This window comes from Anopheles maculipalpis, chromosome 3RL (genome assembly GCF_943734695.1).
Source record: "Anopheles maculipalpis chromosome 3RL, idAnoMacuDA_375_x, whole genome shotgun sequence".
NCBI lineage: Eukaryota > Metazoa > Arthropoda > Insecta > Diptera > Culicidae > Anopheles > Anopheles maculipalpis.
The window spans coordinates 19,569,601-19,587,967 of NC_064872.1; the positions used below are offsets into that span (position 1 = coordinate 19,569,601).

The 18,367-nt window shown below is 42.3% G+C and overlaps 1 protein-coding gene and 1 non-coding gene across 2 annotated transcripts in view; both read right to left on the reverse strand.

Annotated features, from left to right (window-relative positions):
* Positions 1-18,367, reverse strand: part of LOC126564500 (mannose-P-dolichol utilization defect 1 protein homolog) — a 161,617-nt gene that overhangs the window by 58,485 nt on the left and 84,765 nt on the right. The gene's annotated exons all lie outside the window — the stretch shown is intronic.
* On the reverse strand, positions 9,818-9,890 carry Trnar-ucg (transfer RNA arginine (anticodon UCG)). The gene has a single exon. It is a non-coding gene; the product is annotated as a tRNA-Arg (tRNA).

Here is an 18,367-nt window from a genome sequence, read left to right on the forward strand (position 1 = left end):
GGAGAAAGATTAATATTTTCTGTGGTTGTAATTTTAAAAGCTTTGACAAGAACAAAAATCTAAAATGATTCTTTGGGGATCGGGAACTACACGATAATGATACGCCTACTCCGAAGATAGTGGATTTAGTATTAATACGACGCAACGGGGACACGAAACCCATTGCATACCATCAAGGACTTTCATACGCTATGCCTGATCCAAGCCAGCCAAACCTTTACTGGGCCCTAGTCGAAATATCAACTATTGCTATGATTATATGATTAGGCTGCAGGCCACGAGAGATTTCAAAATTATATTATCAGCTAGCAGTACTCATGAGTTAGTGAAATTTTCTCGCCTTGAAATTGCTTTTTTGAGAACCTGATGCATGCACAAGCTACCTGCACGGGGCAATGGAGAAATAGCTGAAATCGCAACTTTGAGATTTTTTATAGTTTCACATCGATTTCAACAGTTTGAAATTTCCGGTGGCCCAGGGACGATACTGATCTTGTCGTGTGAAACTCCGGCATCCCATTTCGTCAGTGCTGGTATTCCCCGATACAACCCATACTCAATATAAACGGAAATTCTCTAACAACTAGATAAGACCACTTTTTTAACCTTTGAATCCGAAATACGAAATCCAATTATTTACTAGGCAGGACCCGAGTTCAAATCCCATACGAACTACGGTCACCCGTAGTGAGGACTGACTATCCAACTACGTGATTAAAGCAAGTCTAGTAAGCCGTTAGATGGCCAGCGTAACCTAGAACCCCGGTCCGGTGAATATTTGAAAAACAACAATATCCTTCTAAATCCTAACAAACCGTTAATGATGTAAAACCTCAAAATACACGATTGTTTACGTTAAATGCACCTAACAGGATTCAAAAGAATCCTTTCGTAGTTTTATGTCTGGATTTAGCCAGACATATGGAACATTTCATCAACACATAAAGCACTTCTTCTGGGTTGAATGCGGCCCCAACGTCATCATGGTAAGAAAATAAACCTTGTCTCGCGTACAGTCGCTAATCGGTTAAATAAACATGTCGCTCTTTGAAATAACGACTATACAGAAGGCATTCGTTGCATTGCAGTAGAAAAGTGCTGCCCCATGCTGTAAATGTTTTGCATAAAAGAAGGAAAACTTCGAAAAAAAAAGATGCACCACATGTGGGCTTGCACACGCGGGACACAATCCATTGTTCATTCTCAAGTCACTTGAGAGCCTTTATGTACGGTTCTAGCGTATTACGATTCGTCCTGCTCATTGCTTCTGAAATGAAAATAAAAAAATAAGCAAAAAAGGACTTTGTCTATTTTTGCTGTTGCTAAAGCAATAAGAATCATGCGTAAGTGGCACACATACGGACGTTCTTGCACTGCTGCATACACCTGTTTGTGGATTGTTGGCCTAAAAAATAACCATTTGTCTGTGTGCTTCGTGTAAAGCTACACTTACAGCCGGTCTCTCGAGATTTTCGTTAAAAGAATCAATTAGAACGGACGTGTGTAGATTCCGAGTCTAAATATGGAGGGAAACCATTACGACACATATGTGAAATGTACGATATGGCACGTTTCGTATCCTGTACGACTTCCGGTGTATTTTTAATCCTTCGCTTCGTACAGCATCCTCTTGAGACGGAGCTAGTTAAAGCACACATTATGGCACGTGTGGTGTAATACTCGTTTGGGAAGCAAATAATTAGTCCTATGTTTTGTAGCTTTCACTAACTTTTGAATAAAATGGAATTCTAAAAGGCTGGAATAATTTCCTTGAGTTGGCTAAATCTTTTTCGTTAGTTTCCTCATCCTGATTCTGTCATCGGAGACACACAATGTTTTTCGTTATATTTTCGCTCGTATTTTGAGAGTTTCATATTCCCTTCCACAAAACTTTACATGTTCACCAATTAAAAAATAATTATTGAATTTAAAAAAATCCAATATCTATTCAAAACCTTTTCTGACCTAATGAGAGCAGCTTTGGTTGAAATTTCAATTACTCTCGCCTCGTTTCTCTCGTATCAATTCATTCTCTCGCTAAAGCAAAGGTATCGAACCCTTGTTGAACGAATCGTACAAGAACTGAAATAAATGTAATATATAATAAATATTTTTTTCTATTTTGCTGCGGTCAGCGACTCTCGATCGAATGCAAATCAAATATAAAATATGTTTTGGAATTTCCTCTAAATTTTGAATGAAAACAAAAAAATCCTTTAAGCGTAATTGTGAAATCAATATTAAGAAACAGTATGTTTAAAAAAAGTTATCCTGTTTTTTTAAAAAATTTTAAAATTCATATTCCTCACGTGTTCATTTATCGCTTAACCATACATAACACAACTTAACAATGGATAACAAAATTATAACAATGCATATTATACAGTAAGGAATAAACAAAGAAACTATAGCATTGAAAAAATGTACTATAAAAGCAGTATCTGTCTTATATCTGGGAATAAAGTATTCCATTCCTTAAGAACACTAGCAGTGACATCATTTTGTTACGTACTGTACCAACCGCGAGCTGCGTACTGTTGCAGCAAAGCTTACGGCAGACCGGGGACCGAAGCGGACCGCAACAGCAGACCGAGTAAACATTTCGTGTTCAACTCTCGTTCGGAACGAGCGCGTTTCGCTGCGTTAGCGGCCCTTTTTGCTCCGGCACCGGCACCTGGAGCGGTAGTGTGCGTCTTTTACGATAAAGAGAAGTGAAGGAAACAAACGCTTTTTTCCGACCAAAAAGAAGCAAATAGGTAAAGGAAACCCCCGATGCTTTGCTGCTTTGAGTGTTTTGTGGTACGAAAAGTGTTCAGTGATCGAAACGTTTGATATTAATCATGTAATTGCAAGCAATCGTCACCATAGCAACATACTTACATCCACACCGTGTGCGTTTATAGTGCGACAATAGTGAGAAGAGAGCCGTGCGCCTTGTTTGTGTACCGCGCGAAACGCACGTGAGTTTATTTCATTTGGTTGTGTGTGGATTGTCCTGTTATTATTTTTGTTTTGTGGTATATAATCTCCGCGACAAAAGTCTCATTTTTAAAGCAACATAAAGAAAACATAACAAATATGATTGAAAAAAAAAAAACGTTTAAGCGATCTCGAGTGATCGTAGTGTTGTGTGCGTGCCTTTGCGACTGCATTTACTTTGATTACAATTGTCGCTGCAATTATCGGTGTTTGTTTTGTTGAGGTGCAAAATTTCACTGCCACTGCCACACCACGCCCGCCTCCCACAACCTTCCTTTTTCCTCTATTCCCCTAAAAGCCATTTGAAGCCGATCGGTGCCGCACAATTTTCCATTACATTTTCCTGCGCCCACCACGATGGGGTGGTGAAAAACGATTGGCTATTGTTTTTGAAAAAGGGGGTTTTACCTACCTTAAATTGCTGCTTTTCTCCATACGCAAACCGCCAAACAATGCGCGAATGTACCAAACACAAGTGAGCAGAAGAAAAATGTGAACGAAAATCGCGGCGGGCGTCATCTTCATCTGCATGAGGGTGTTAGTGCACAGGGGTATCGCCAAACTGCCGATCATCGATTTCGCTCGGATGGATCTAATGGATCGATTTTCCATTCCGCGCTCGCATTGTGATCGTGTTGGGGGTGCCCACGGAAAAGTGGCTGCAATATGCACATTTTGGTGCGCACACACACACACACACGAAGAAAAAAAGGTCTTTGAATTAATAATATAGTAAAAAAACTAAAGGAAAAGAAAAACGTTCATTTGATGAACAAATCATCGGCCGTAATGAAGGGTTACAAGAGTGTGTAAAGTGCATGTATTTTTGAGTGTTTTGTAATTTTCTTTTGCACCTCTTTACGTGTTTTTTTGTGTGTGTGACGGCTTTCAGTGTTTGTAATTATATTTTATTTTTCTTCCATATTTCTGCTTTCATCAAGAGCGACCAATCATCCTCAACTTGATCCTTGAAACGATCGAATCCCGTGGAAGGGTGTGGGAGAAAATTTTCCATTTTTGTAAATTTAGTGCAAAAGCGGTGAATATTCGAGGTCGTTGTCGAAGCAAAAAAAAAAAAAAAGAATAATTACCTGTTGATCCTCGGAAGTGAGTGTAAATGTAGGGAAAATTGTGTGATCGGTGAAAAAAGGTTTAACCTCAACAGATGGAAAGGTGAAAACGTTTTTCTTGTGCGTGAGTGTGTATGTGTTGTGTAAAAGTGAAATTTAAAACCAAATTATCAACCTTCAAATATTACAGTGAAGTGATTAATTGCAATTCCGCCAAGTGCCCGGGCGTCATAAGCGTTTTTGATCGTTGGCGTGTAAAACAGGTAAGCTACATTTAGCACATTAAACGCCACTTAACGATTGACACTGAATGTTGGAGGTTAAAGTCAGAAAAAGGAAATTTAAGAAGATAGGAATCAGAACATTCTAAACCCACATTGGAAACCAACGATGGGAAATGCAATTAAAAGGAATCTTCTCGTTTGCAGCCTCTCTTCCATAGTTGAAGTCAGCTCTTACCTTTAAAATCGTAATCTTGTGCAGGTAAACTGTAACCACACGATGGCACTCGAAAAAAAAACCCTCACAAGGTATGGGCGTACGATTTCTCTAAATCTTCTGGCCAGTTTTTGCTCCCATTTCGTTCGTTATTTATGGGATGGGATTATTTTATTTCTACCTACGCGATCATAGGCGAGCTGCTCTGTAAAGGTACCTGGAGGTGACCTTTTTCTTTGTAGAATGCATTACCGAATGGAATGATGCACTTGGTTGGGTGAGAAAATTCTTGTGGATTTCCCTGATTTTCGAAACCATTCAACCATGTGGTTGCAAGATGTCAACCGACGCTGTTGGGTTTTTGTTTTCCTGCATTGCAAGATCCTAAGCTCTGGGTTTAAAGGATTCGGCAAAGCGAAACTGCATCCTCATTGATAGACACTGTTTGAGAACTAAAAAGGTTTCACTTTCGGTCGGATGGGATGAGATATTACACGTTTTTTTGACTACTTTTAAAAATATTTTTCTGGTGCTTTTTAAAGTATGTATCCGTGCTTCCCGCGATCTGTTTTTTACTTCCATGGAAGTATAAGAACCTTGGCCTAATGGCTTAATATTGTTACCAGTTGTTGGGTAGTCATAGTCAGTCTTTGTACGGGGAGAAGACTGTGCCTCAGACGGGATTTGATAGCAAGTATTATCGTGTACTTGTAGATGAGCTCCATTATCGTCTCTGCCACAGGATCTCCTCGGGATCCAATGATATTTGAAGGTTAAAAATCGTTCTAAATCGCATAATATTTTTTAACCTATACTCAACGGTCGCAGGTGAATTTCTTGCAATTTATTTATTTATTCCACCCCCAGATCACGCCTTTTTGCCGAATGGTCAACACCATAGCATTGGTGACTTATTACAATTTTCATAAGGCATTTCCTCGTTGGTTTTCGCCTTATCCGGGGCATGCACAGTTGATTTTTTATTTTTTTATATTTATTTAAATTAAAAAAGTGAAATTTAGTATATTTCTGTTTCACAAAAATTAAGATTTATTTTCAAAAATCTTTGAATATGGAAATTGGTGCTATAAAATTATTACTTGAATTTTAAATGTATGGTTTTGTTATTGATAAACAATTTTCACTCCAAATCATTTCAAAACTCATAATATACTAGCACTATATTATCTATACTATCGCTCAAAGCTTTCCGGTTTTTCTGAAGCCATAGTTTTGATTTTTCTAAACTAATCAGACTATTTATATTTTTTTAAAGCTGGCTGAAGTTGAAGTTGTTAGGAAAAAAACATATTGGATTTTTAGCTTTAGATGAAATATGACGCTTTTTAATCATTTTTTGAATGTTCTGTGGCTTCCAATTCTTGACGACAGTTTAATGTTTATAATAAACTGCCTCGCGCCAGTTCAACTAAAATACTAAAATTTCAAATTGTAGCATTTGTGACATTTTTTTGTTACAAAATGTGAAATTTTTTTTAGGAAAAATAAGATTATTACTTCAAGCAACAGCTTGAAGTTTTTAAATGATTCAAAAATCTAATCTAATTGTTATTATTTTTAAAAGATTCAATCATCTGGATTACTATTTGATAGTTCATTACATCATAGTTGAAAGGGACTTCTATCCTCCTGTTTCATACTGCAATTACAACATATCTGGCACGTGTGCTTTTATGGAATAGTTAGCAATTAAATACAACTGTTTCAATCGCAAAAAAAACGCAACACAAGCCGGTAATAAGTGTTTTTATCAAAGTATATTGATCACGAATGCCGCATATGTTGCCTCGAAAAATGCTACCCTAGGCCAGCATGGCAACGTGTGAGCTTTCCACCGGCAAAATAGGGTTGTGAAGGATTTTGTAATTGCTAGACTACATTTTTCCTTCCTTTACTTCTGTTTTTCCTGCTTGTTTTTTGTTATCGATTTCAATCACAGCGTTTAACATTAGGCTAGCAGTGTGCAAAGCATTCACATATTCCCCAGTCGTTATGTCAAACGTGTCCTCGTATTTAGACTGAATAATTTTCTATGGGTGCTTCGGGTGCGTTGTACACAGTCAAATACAGTGCACACAGCACACGATAGATTAAAAATAACAATAATAAACACGCACATTACCACCTCGTAGTCAATGTCATATGGTACGAGTGAGGCACCAGACTTTCGAGCAGTGCGTCACCTTTTGGACAACCCTCACGGGCCTGCGCCATTCCATGGTAACACCCTTCGATACAATTCGCCCGTGTTCGCCTCAATCACGACACCCAGTGCTGGGGTGCAAACCGCGAAAAACCGGATCCACGTGTGCACACACGCACACACGCGTACACTCACCTGTGAGACAAGAACAAATGTTTGTGCGCGCATCCTAAAGGTACAATTACTCAACATTGGTTGCGTTGGGTTGCGGGTTAAAAATAGGGTTTCACTGTTCACATTGCGAAAACGGTTCTAACTGCCAAAGGAAAAAGCCCCCTCTTTCAGGGATTGATCGATTTTCATCCGCCAGGAGTTTTCATAATTTCCACTAGCACGTGGCGCCCACAGAGAAGCAGGATTTGGAAAAAAAACTGGGGTTTGAGAAGCAAAAAACAAGAACTGCAATTAGAGCAATGGAACAGGATTTTCAAACACATTTTTACTCGCTATGGGAATGAAGAATGTGAAGAAAAGCAGTATTATTAGCGAGCATGTGCAACCCTTTTTTGCTTTGTTTTTGCTCTCCAAAGGGACCGCGACATGAAGTTCCGCAACTCGTTCGAGGAGTCCTTTTTAGCTGTCTTTTTCGGAATGCGAACAGGAACACATGTTTTTTCTCATGTTGCTTTATTTAGGTTTCATGATGCTTCTTATGCAGCATTGGTGCTCTTCCCGCTCGATCGTGGTGGTCCACTGCTTCCTGTGTTTCCTTTCGGGTTGTGCATTTGCATGGCAAAGCCGATTCACCGCCTCAAACGCTTGTAGAGGGGCACAAAAAATCTCCACACCACATGTACATCATCTGGAATTGCAGTTGCATTTCTCAGCGGAAGAAAGTCGGCTGTGTTAAGTCCGACCTTGCAGAATTGCGTATTGAAACGATCGTGCGAGAGGGTATGTCGGATACGCAGAAGATCATCGCTTCTTCTTGCTTTGGCCCTTGGAGAACACTTCCCCCCCCCCCCTCCCAAAAAAAAGGAAGGAGTTGCCATCTTAAGCAAGAACCGTGAAAGCACAAATGTGCAATTGTACGGAAAAGCGATGAGATGCGGATCATTTGCAATCGAGAGGACAACATCCTTTTTCGTTGCCTCTTTCCTCTACCCGTCCACTGTACATTTGTGCGTGTAATTACCATTTGAATGAGCGACGAGCATAAAGGACCCTGCCGAAGAGGCCTCGGATCGGTTAACGATAATGATAGGGTTTTCGCTCGGTCGCGTCAGTCGGGGTTTTCGGGTTTTTTTTTTTTTTGAATTTAAATGCATTTTTAAAAACGCACGATAGTTTGCGGTTTTTTTTCTTTCTTTGACGAAACAGAAAGAACAAAGCTTCAGTTTTTTTCTTGGGGAGAATATTTGTTCATGCCGCTTTTGTCAAACATGAGGGAAAGAAGAGTTTTTGTGTTAGAAATTAACGCAAGAAGTGACGCAAGAAGAAAATTAGATATCGACAAGGAAACTTCAACGATTTGTTTGATGATTACCGCAAATACGATAGACCACTTAAAGCCACACTTTTACAGCTCTTTCATTATTTTTCTCCTTTCCCCTGAAAGTATGCAATACGCATCACTTTGTCGCATTAATGGAGGAATTGAGGATGAAAAAAAGGCAGAAATTGCTTAACGACACATCCCATTTCGAATTGCGCTACGCTGGTGGACATCGTTTAATGACCAACGCAGCAGTTAAAACGTACATTCCCACTCCCATGCCTTTCCTTCGCCTTCGTACATTTATGCCCACAACACAAGAGTGTCAGTGAAAAGTGAAAACTTTTTCCATCTCATCCTTCTCCTAACTCACGGCGGCGGCTTCGGTATCTTCACGCCTGATAAGTCTGAACGCACCATCCCCGCCAGAAAACATGATACAAGCAAGAATGCTGCCGATTGACAATCGGTAAAAAGTGATAGAAAATCCATAACAACGCTACGCAGACTATTTGCCGTAGCAGAAGTAACGAAAGCTTAGATAAAGTTCATCGCCATTAGGTACGCGTCTCATGTCTAGGGAACTTACTCCAGTGAAGTTTGTTTGGTAGCATTAAGCATTCGAATTCGTTTCCCCTCCCTTCTCGCGTACATCAGCCGAGACATCCAAAATCCTGTTTTTTGGCACAAGTATCACGTCGCCACGGCAAGATATTGCGGACTTCTGGGACTATTCGGACGTGGCGACAAATCTGACCAGATCTGGTTATGGGATTTTGCCAGCGAAGTGTTAAAACATTTCCATTTCTGCCATCCGTATGTCTGTATGTATCTCGGTGAGTGCCGAGCAGTCATCTGTATCCGTTTTGTTGGTCAAATTTTATGATAAGAAAGTTGTCCTCCATATTTTCCAGTGACCGTTTAGGGGGCCGAAATGGGGGAAAAAATAGCGCAACTCTTGTGTCTGCATCTTCAAAAAAAAATCCGACCAAACACTCTTGTTTGGAAAATAAAATATGCATCCTGCTGCTTGCGTAAAATGACCTTTTGCGATGAATGCGATGAGTCGCTTTTTTAAAACTATTATCGTTTTCTTAAACCCTTGTTCGAATATAATATTCCGATTGTATCCATCCCAAGCACTGGTGAGAGATCAGCTTCAAGCAAACTAAAAACTAACCCCAGAAAAGAGGAAACAAAAAAAAAACACGACGACCTTGGTAGATGGATTAGCCAAAGACCCCTTGGCAAATCACCAAAAATCCTTCAAAACATGAAAACAGCATTGTGATATCCACTCAAGGAAGTGGAAACATATTCTGGACGGGGATTTTTTTTATTGCGGATATCAATGCTCCGATCGACCCGGGAGAGGTTTTAACTACGGAACTCAGATTATTATCACGAGTGGCGTCAACTCCACTTCCAGGAAGGATGGTTTTTTTGTTGGGGGAATGTAACACGAACACGGAGTGAAAGTTGATTTTAAATTAAAATCATAAATATTATGCGAGACTAATAAAGGTTGCTTTTTTTTCGGGACGAGTTTATTATTTGATATATAACTTAAGGGCTTTATTATTGTAGGTTAATTGTGATCAAAGACAAATGAAATCTTTTTCTAAATTTTTAACTAAAAACTATCACTAAAAAAAAGGATTGTTACCCGACCGACCGTGACAGGACTCGAACCTGCAATCTTCGGATCCGAAGTCCGACGCCTTCTCCATTAGGCCACACGGTCACCGTTGTGAACCGGTCGCTCGTAAGCAAACTGGTTTGCTTTACGGATCGGTTGTCGACCGTCTCAGGCGATAAGATTATGCGATACCCATTGTGCTCTGTCTGTCTGTTGCGTGGAGTTCATTTGGCGTTTTTTTTTCTCCCCTTTTTCGAGTCTATATGCGACTTTATTCTTCCAAATTTAACCTTCTTCTCTGGTCCTTCCCTGCCGAACTGCCGAAAGTGTCCGCGGGCGCGCGCTCTAGCTCATTTAACGGAACAAGGCGAGAACGTGATGTTTGACAGTAGCAGCTAGTAGCGAACTGGATTATAGAGCGCTTTTGAAGTCTCAAAACTTGTTGCACAGCAAATTCTCTTGCCTCGCAAGTAACAAAAACAAAAAGAAGGCTTTAACAAGACAAACAACAAGGTAAAAAATATGGTTCCAATGTTTACAGAAGAAATTATGTCGAGAATTGTAGGGTAACACACAAGGAGGTGGGTGAAAGAGAAGTGGTGTGGTGTGGTGACCGGTAGTTTGGATTTCTCTGCCGCCACTTGACTTGCTCGACCTTCCTATTTCTAAGTGCAGCTTTTTTGAAGTTTATGTTTGTAAGTCGGTGGCGTCTACGTTCTCCAAAAAAAAAAGACCCTCAGTACTACTCGTCAGGTTCTAAATTCCTCTTGAGAGAGTGAAAAAAAGCAAAAAAAAAAGCATATCCAAAAAAATCTTTGTCTCTTTTTCTTGACACCCGTTTTCTAACACCATTTCCCTAACGCAAACACACCTTACACACACACACACACACACAGTGAATGTTTATGCTTTTTTACCCTTAAACTCGCATCGCGTCAAGTGAAGACTGTTTGCGGTCGAATTTTCGCCCCATCATGGCCACCGTGGTAAGCTGAGGCAACTCCGCCGAGTTCGCCGTCGGAGCTGCCTCTCAAGCTCTAGGTGCAATGGAGGAGGGTTTTGAGAAAAAGAGCCTTTTTCGATAGTTTTGTATTGGGAAATGGTGGTCTCTCTCACTCTTCCCCCAAAACGTACGAACTCGGATCGTAGAATAGCCTTTTCGAAGGCTCGCTGCTCTCGAGCAGGAATGCTGTGAAGGGTGGAGAAGAGGTAGCATGGAACAACAAGTGCTTGCCACACTCGATCGTACGTACTTGGCATTTTTCGGGCATCTATACACAAATCTCGAGAACTCTCCGGTATCGAGTTTACTCTTGTTTGGAGGCGGTGAAAGGCATCAGAAGGATGGGATTTGCTGTTATCCGTACATAACAGCACAGCTGGCCATTAGCGTATTGAGGTGAGTGCCAAGACTCCACGAGGCGCAGAAGAAAATCTTGAAACAACACAAAATAATGTCAACAATTCTGAGGGCGCTCCTGAGCAGCGAGATAGATTTCCTGATTTGACAAGAGTTGAAAAAAAAACTTCAGACTAACCACCAAGCAGACTATGTCAACGGACCAGATCTCCTCTGTCTGACAGACCGGTGCCGAAACAGACTCGAATTACCAAACAATCCGAGTGACAAAAACTCGGCGGCGACGGCATCGACAGCTACAAAAACGAATCTCTGTTCGACTTGTTTTCTTTCTGTCTGGCATGCGGTGACAGTACATTCGGAGGGACCTCCGGACGGGGAACCTGAGGGCTTTACAGATACAGCGACAATGCCCTCGTGGTGGTTCTTTTCTTTCCCTCTGTTCAATATTCAATTACCGATTTCCCCAGCCATTCCAGGCTTTCAAAATCGAGATCTAATCTGGTGCCGTTTGGAAGCCCCGGGGGCCCTCGGGGAGAAACCTAAGCACGCTCCTCCAAAAAGGGACTTGGGAAGCTGAGTGTGACAAACCGCGGAGGATCTTCCTTTGTGTTTTTATTTTCTCGCCACCATTTTTGCTTGTCAGGCGGCCACAACCTCTGTCACTGTCACGTGATTTGACTGTACAAACACGAAACCCTCTCTGTCCAGCGTCGGTACGATCGGCATTTTCCCTCAAAAGAAAAAGCGGAAGAAGGGAAGATCGATCTGGGGGGGGGGGGGGGGGGGGGGGGGTTAGCTCGGAGTTTGTTGACATCGTTATGCATTTGGAGCTGTCCAGAGTACAACGATGCACGTTCTGATTTATCCACCCGATACGTACAGGTGCGTATTTTGAAGTCATCGATCGTACTTAAGAAGAGTCTAGACATCACGTAGTTTACCGAGGAAATTCTCTTGAAGTAAGAGCTGGCAATCGATCGATTGCAAAACAGTAATTTGCAGCCACAACAACAAAAAACCCGCATCAGTCATTCACCTCGCTTGCATATCGTCCCAGGAAATGATTGGCTATTTGCACAAGAATAATAATCAAAAATCAATCCCAAAGCACTACACTTACCTTTCGCGATTGTTGGTGAGGAGCAGTTTATGCAACAAAGCTGAACTGAACTGAACTCTACTTTGTAACTCTCCTTTTCTTAAACTTCTTTTCTGTTCACCGTGAACAACGAGAATCGTGAACAACGAGAATCGTGAACAAAGGAAGGATTCACGTGGTATTTCCCTGGCCTTCATTAGCGGGAAGACGATTCCTGCTGGAGCAGGGCTGGAGAAACGAGCTAAAGAATGAAGCGAAATATAAGACGATCTTTCTACCGGTTGGTACCCGGAGAGCTGGTTTTGCTAGAGCAATTTATTTACAACTTCCGGGATTTAAGTGGACCCACCGGAGATATAGGCATCGCTCCGCACAAATATCCTAGTCTGTTCGTTGAGCCAGAAGAAAAATAGGCTCACCAAACAAACGGAAGCTGAGGAACGTACGCTTTGAAGTTCGGGCTGGTGTTCTTTATTTTTAGAAACATTCCGTTCCAGTACTGGAACTGGATCAAGCACAGAATTGGTGCTTGTTTGAGCAATTAATAACGGTCAGTTAGGATACCATTTTTCTGGCTGAGTTGAGATGCCTCGTCTAGTGAGTTCAATTGTGGACTTCCCTATTTAATTTACCCATCCCGCATGAACCTTCCAAGCTTAGTGATTTACTGCGGACAGAAATATGATGGTCATCGTACTCGTTTTCGGTTTAAATCCCAAGTTCACACTGCCCTACAGCCCAATCAACGCCGAATAATTTCTACGCTAAATTTCACACCATCATTCGGAATAGTTCAACAACGATCGGTCATAAAAGGGCATGTACGTGCGAGTGATTTTATGATCCACTTCTTCTAGTCATCTTCATCAACGAAAGCGTTCGGTAGAATTCGATGCCCCGGTGAAGGTACGATTAGAACTCTCGCTTCCAATTTCACCTTCGAAAATAGGCGGCTTTTTTATTTTGGAAAATGAGATTGAAATTGAGGCACACGCACTCACACACACACACAAAGCCTGGAAGATCTTCCTTCTCTGAGGTACGCCCGGCCAAACTGAAACCGGCGACTTAATTAAGGTTTAATCCGTACGCTTTAACGAGAACTCGATTCGCGCCGAGCTTGGGAATCGAAACCTGCCGCAGCGCGTTTGCTTATCCGCGGTTCGAAAGCGTTCACTTTCCACGGAGGCCTCCAAAACAAGACAACAACAAAATTGAATAAAGGGAAGGTTCTGCCTCGTTCTGTTTTGTTTCTTTCATTCCTGCCAGCGCTCACCGTGCAGCAATGCATCGTGCCCTGTAAAAGACCTTAATGATCATGCGCCTCTCGAGAAGAGCTGCCGGCTTCTGGGTTCTTCCCAAATCTTCCCAACTCCCGGAGTTCCTCGGGTGGTTTTTTTCCAATTTCCTTGTTTTCCCTTTCTTCATGTTTTTTTTCTTCCCTCTTGTCGATTCGTTTATCGTTTACTTCTTTGCATTTTGATGTTTTCGAGCATTTCATCTTCTTTATGCCTTGTGTGCCTGCATTCGAGTTATGCTCTTGCGCCTCTTTCTCAATAGCAGAAGCTGAAGTTCACAGTAGAAAATGGACTGAGGTTGATTATGAGTTACGACCTTGGGAATCATTATCGTGTACACACTCACACACGGGTACGGGCGCACGATCGAACATATAAGGGCAAGGGTTCACAGGTGTTTCGCTCATGGCAATCGCGGCTCGAAGCTTCAGCATGCTTGTATTATGCTTGCTCACTCAACTGGATGTGTTTTTTCTCGTTTACCTTATCTACCACTCTGCAGCTACGATTATCGCGCATTGTATCGTCAGTCAGGAAGCTCATGGTGGGAATTATAGAAACGATCGACGTACGGCTTAACGTTATCGCTTTTTGTTTGATTCCCTATGCCTATTCGAAAAAGGTATCCTGATATGGTTCGATGATCACAGGTTTTGTTGTTTGGACTAGCAATTGTTCAAGAAAAACACACTCATTTAGTGATGTATAAAAATCCTCTTTTTGGTAAAAGTTTGCTTGAAATCTTCTCTTTAATGTCAATATTTCACTCCGCAAGTTTTGAGGTCACAACCCCATGTTGAGGATCTCGCGATGTGCCAAGTAAGTCGGGCAGCTTGATAAATGTCTAATTTATTCCAGGAAAGTAAAGAACCCAAAATATTGCGTCACATTCCCACAAACCTACCGAAATGGCATCCTTATCCCGTTAGCGTACATCGATGGTGATGCTGTGTGAAACTTCGGATGAATAATATGTTGGAAAATTTCGGCCCCATCATGAGTCATGAGGCTATTTTTTATGTTTCCGCCTTCATTTTCGGCTAAATGTTTGCAAATATTTTTACCACATACATACTACACTCTCCCAGCTCATTATGCTCGGGTCCGGTTTAGTGTTCCGTTTTCGACCTTGACGATGGAGCCGTGTGTCACCAAAACACGAAAAAAAACGGCCCGAACGTTCGTTGCTTACGCTATCGTGGAAGTCTTTGCGTCTTGAGCTTGCGAGTCTGTTTTGTGTGAAGCAAATTTTTCTTCTTTTCATGCTACGGAGGGTTTCTTATCGTCTCGGCAAATGATTGTCTCGAACGTCCTTCCCAACCTATCCCCATCCTCCCTCCCCATTATCTTCAAAAGGTTTTAAAATCACAGCATCGTGTGCTATCATGATTGTGGTCGCTGGTGTGTTGTGTGCAAGTGTTTGAGAGTTCTTTTTTTGCTGCACACCACACAAACAACCGGTTTGCCGGTTGCCTTAACTTGAACCTGGCAGCCTCGCACTAGCTCCCTACCGGGTTTTGGAACCATCGGAGGGTTTTTAAAGTGCCTCCGGATAGTAACGGCACGATCGCCGCTTACGGGTGGATGGAACGTGGCAGGTTTTTTGCTGTACAGACCGCAACAACGCAGGTGCCTGGATAGATCTTCTACCGTATCCCGCAAAGGAGCACATATGTGTGAGTGTGGAGGGGAACACGGCGTAAAAATATCAATGTTTTATTACTGTTTGCTACTGCCGGCTAGATAAAGCTGGCGGCCCAGGAGGAAGATGATCGGTAGCGTCTTTTGCGTCGTCTGCTGGCCACTACTGCCAAACGACAGGAAATCGATTGCATTCTCCTGGCAGTGATCCTGCGGCCCTTTACAATGACGCACAATGATGCTTTGTGTCGTTGAACGACAACCACCGCGAAGAAGAAGGTTCGTCGCCTGTAATGCGTTGATGTCTTTCGTGCTGTTCACCGGTACCGTGGTCAAGCATAGTTGAGTGATTTGATACGGACTTTTGCCCAGCTACGGATCAAGCGAAAGCAACATGATAATCCACACCACGCACTGCGAAAGAGAAGACTGCGTCAATTTTATGCTTCAACGCGCGCGTTCGCCCCGAACGATCGTTTGTTGTCTGCATTTGTTTGTATGAGGATCGGACACGGTACAGAGCGTTGCTGTTTCGCTTTCAGGTTGTATTTTTAGCAGCTTGTATCTGCCTGATACTATCAGCTCGTAGCTTTGAAGGAGATGAAAAGCATATCTCCATAGTCCGACTCCGTGGGCTTCGGAATCGCCACCAATCGGTTTTCAGTACGGCTCGCAGTCAACTCAAGGACGTTCAGTTTTCAGTTGGAAGAGCTGCCAGAATGGAATGGAATTCCAGCGGAAAGCAAGTCAACGATCGAGAGTCGATCATCGAGTTTCGGGTTAGGCTGTAGCGAGGGCTCGACAACAGGCTCATATTGACATCTCCAAGGACTCCCGTTGCTCCCTAGCTCCCCGGTCTCTTGCTCTCTCTGTCTTCATCCGGTTAATGACGTTAAGCGATTTGTCATCGCAAGCTCTTTCGCAGCACACGGGTGATTGAAACGCGTTGTGCGTGTGCAAGGTGCTGAAAGCAGTCACTTGATTCCATCGTCACGAAAACGAACGGGGTGGGAGTACTTATGCTGTCGATACGACGCGATCCGACAGGTTTTGATGCTGTTAGCGAGTGAGCTCATAGTGCAACATTGTATACTGGCTGGTAAAGTTATTCTGGCAAAAACAATAGCAACATGTCATGTAACGTCACCATTCTTGGACGATGTTGCTTTAGCCTGAAAGGATCAACATGTCACAACTGTACGTAATCTTTAGGACAAACTGATGTAGATAAATGGTTTTTGCCTTACAAAGTTGATCTAGATGGGAAACAGGAAAAATGTTATCAAACACGATCACTAGAAGACCTCCTCGAAGCGCTCGATGCGTGATGAATCATTGAATCAACGTTATTTGTTTTATATGTCTCTTCGAGCTAGCAATGCTTGTACCACATTCTTATGCACAGTACATTGCACAGTGGAGAAGGGGAAATAAATGTTGGGAAACAAATATATTTTTCCATCATTAAAATTTGAAACAATTTAGTTTTAACAGAGCATAGTTTAAAGTATAGATTTTAAAGTCCAAACGTGAAGATTTGTGTGATAAAAAATCAAAATCATATCACTCAACTTAAAGACTCGACAAAAGACATCAATTCGCTACAAGCGATGAACTTTCGCTCATGTTGCCGTTCATCGACTATTGCAGTTTTCAAGGATACCTTCATCATAAAAATTCTTCATAAAAATGTGTACACATTTCTAAGCTTCAGCCTCTTCAAAATTATATAGTTGATTCAGAATTATCGAGATTTTAATATCTTAGGCCCTACCTCCTTCAATTATCCAGTATAATTTATGCAGCGAAACAAGAATCTTCCACATTCTTCTGCGTTTCGGTACAGCTTCACTATCTCGACTGCTTACTGTATTACTATTTAAGGTTTCTTTCCCTGGTCCGGACCGATGGATGGTAGTCTTGTATGCTTGTATCTCCTTAGACACGTGTGTGATCCGTGTCCCGTAATTCTCATAAATTCTCTGCGTACAGTACTAAAAGATACGTGCAACAATGATGAAACTGCTACCGCTACTTAGGTACGGTTGCTTGCGGTGACGATCAACAACGCAAGATGACGACACATCATCAGCAGGGCCTGCATTGTCCACTAGCCCATCCACCTCTCCTCCACCAGTGTCGTGATATTGCCCGCAACTACACGTTCCTTACGGGTACATATGTATGTACCGTCGTCTCCTTAGGTCCTCACAGCTTCCATCAGCGCAACATCTTCTCTAGGTCGTTATCGATCTCGATCGGTTTGTGTGGCAGCAAACGGTGCGAGTACTGGTTCTTTTTTTCTTCCCATTTTTAACGGTCATAGTACACGTTCTAATGCAATATTACTGCAGGAATGAGGTTTTCCCTCCGCACGATCCGAAGCGCTCTAGAATCGATCGAATCTGAATCGATGGTTGACAGAAACGGTACTCTCTAGAGTTGTGGCTCCGCAAGAAGATCCTGATATCACGACGATACGCACGGGATGCCTTTAAATGCGTGCGTGTGTGTGTGTGTGTGTAACCTACGCAGGAATTAGAAACCGATTCCTCGAACGAGTTTTGTGCGCCCGGTTGTACGTTCCAACCGCAATCCAACCTCGATGCGACCCCATTTTCTACACCGACCACGGTTTGACGGGTTGCCGGTCTCGAGTTAACCGACTCAGCTAATATTATGCGACGTGTGTCGCGTATCAGTCTAGAACGCAGAACTCCCGCTATAGAAAGGCTCCCCCCTGGAAAAGGGCTGCAAATGGAATTGAATTTCCTCCTCCCAACAGCAACAGCAGCAGCTCATTTGTTGGACGATAAGTTGCGGACGGCGGTGCTATGTTGGTTGGTGGATCGTCCTTAAATGTCGAACCTCGTGACCGTGATATCTAGAGCGCTTTGAGTTGCTCCACTAGCCTTCCTAGCTCCAAAACCACAATCAAGCACCAGATTCGGGTAGCGAGCGAGAGAGGCTTGATTTATTTCCTCTGATCAATGCGTTCGCCCTACCCGTGGAGGGCACGTACATGTCGCTGTGGTCTATCTCTGTGGCGGGTCTAAATTTATGTCAACTGCGTGATGCTCGCTATCATGCAAGCGGATTCTATCCAACGATTTTGGTTGGTTGATCCTCTACCTTTCGGACGTGTCTACTCGAGGAAGTTTTCCATTAGAACCTTTAAGAT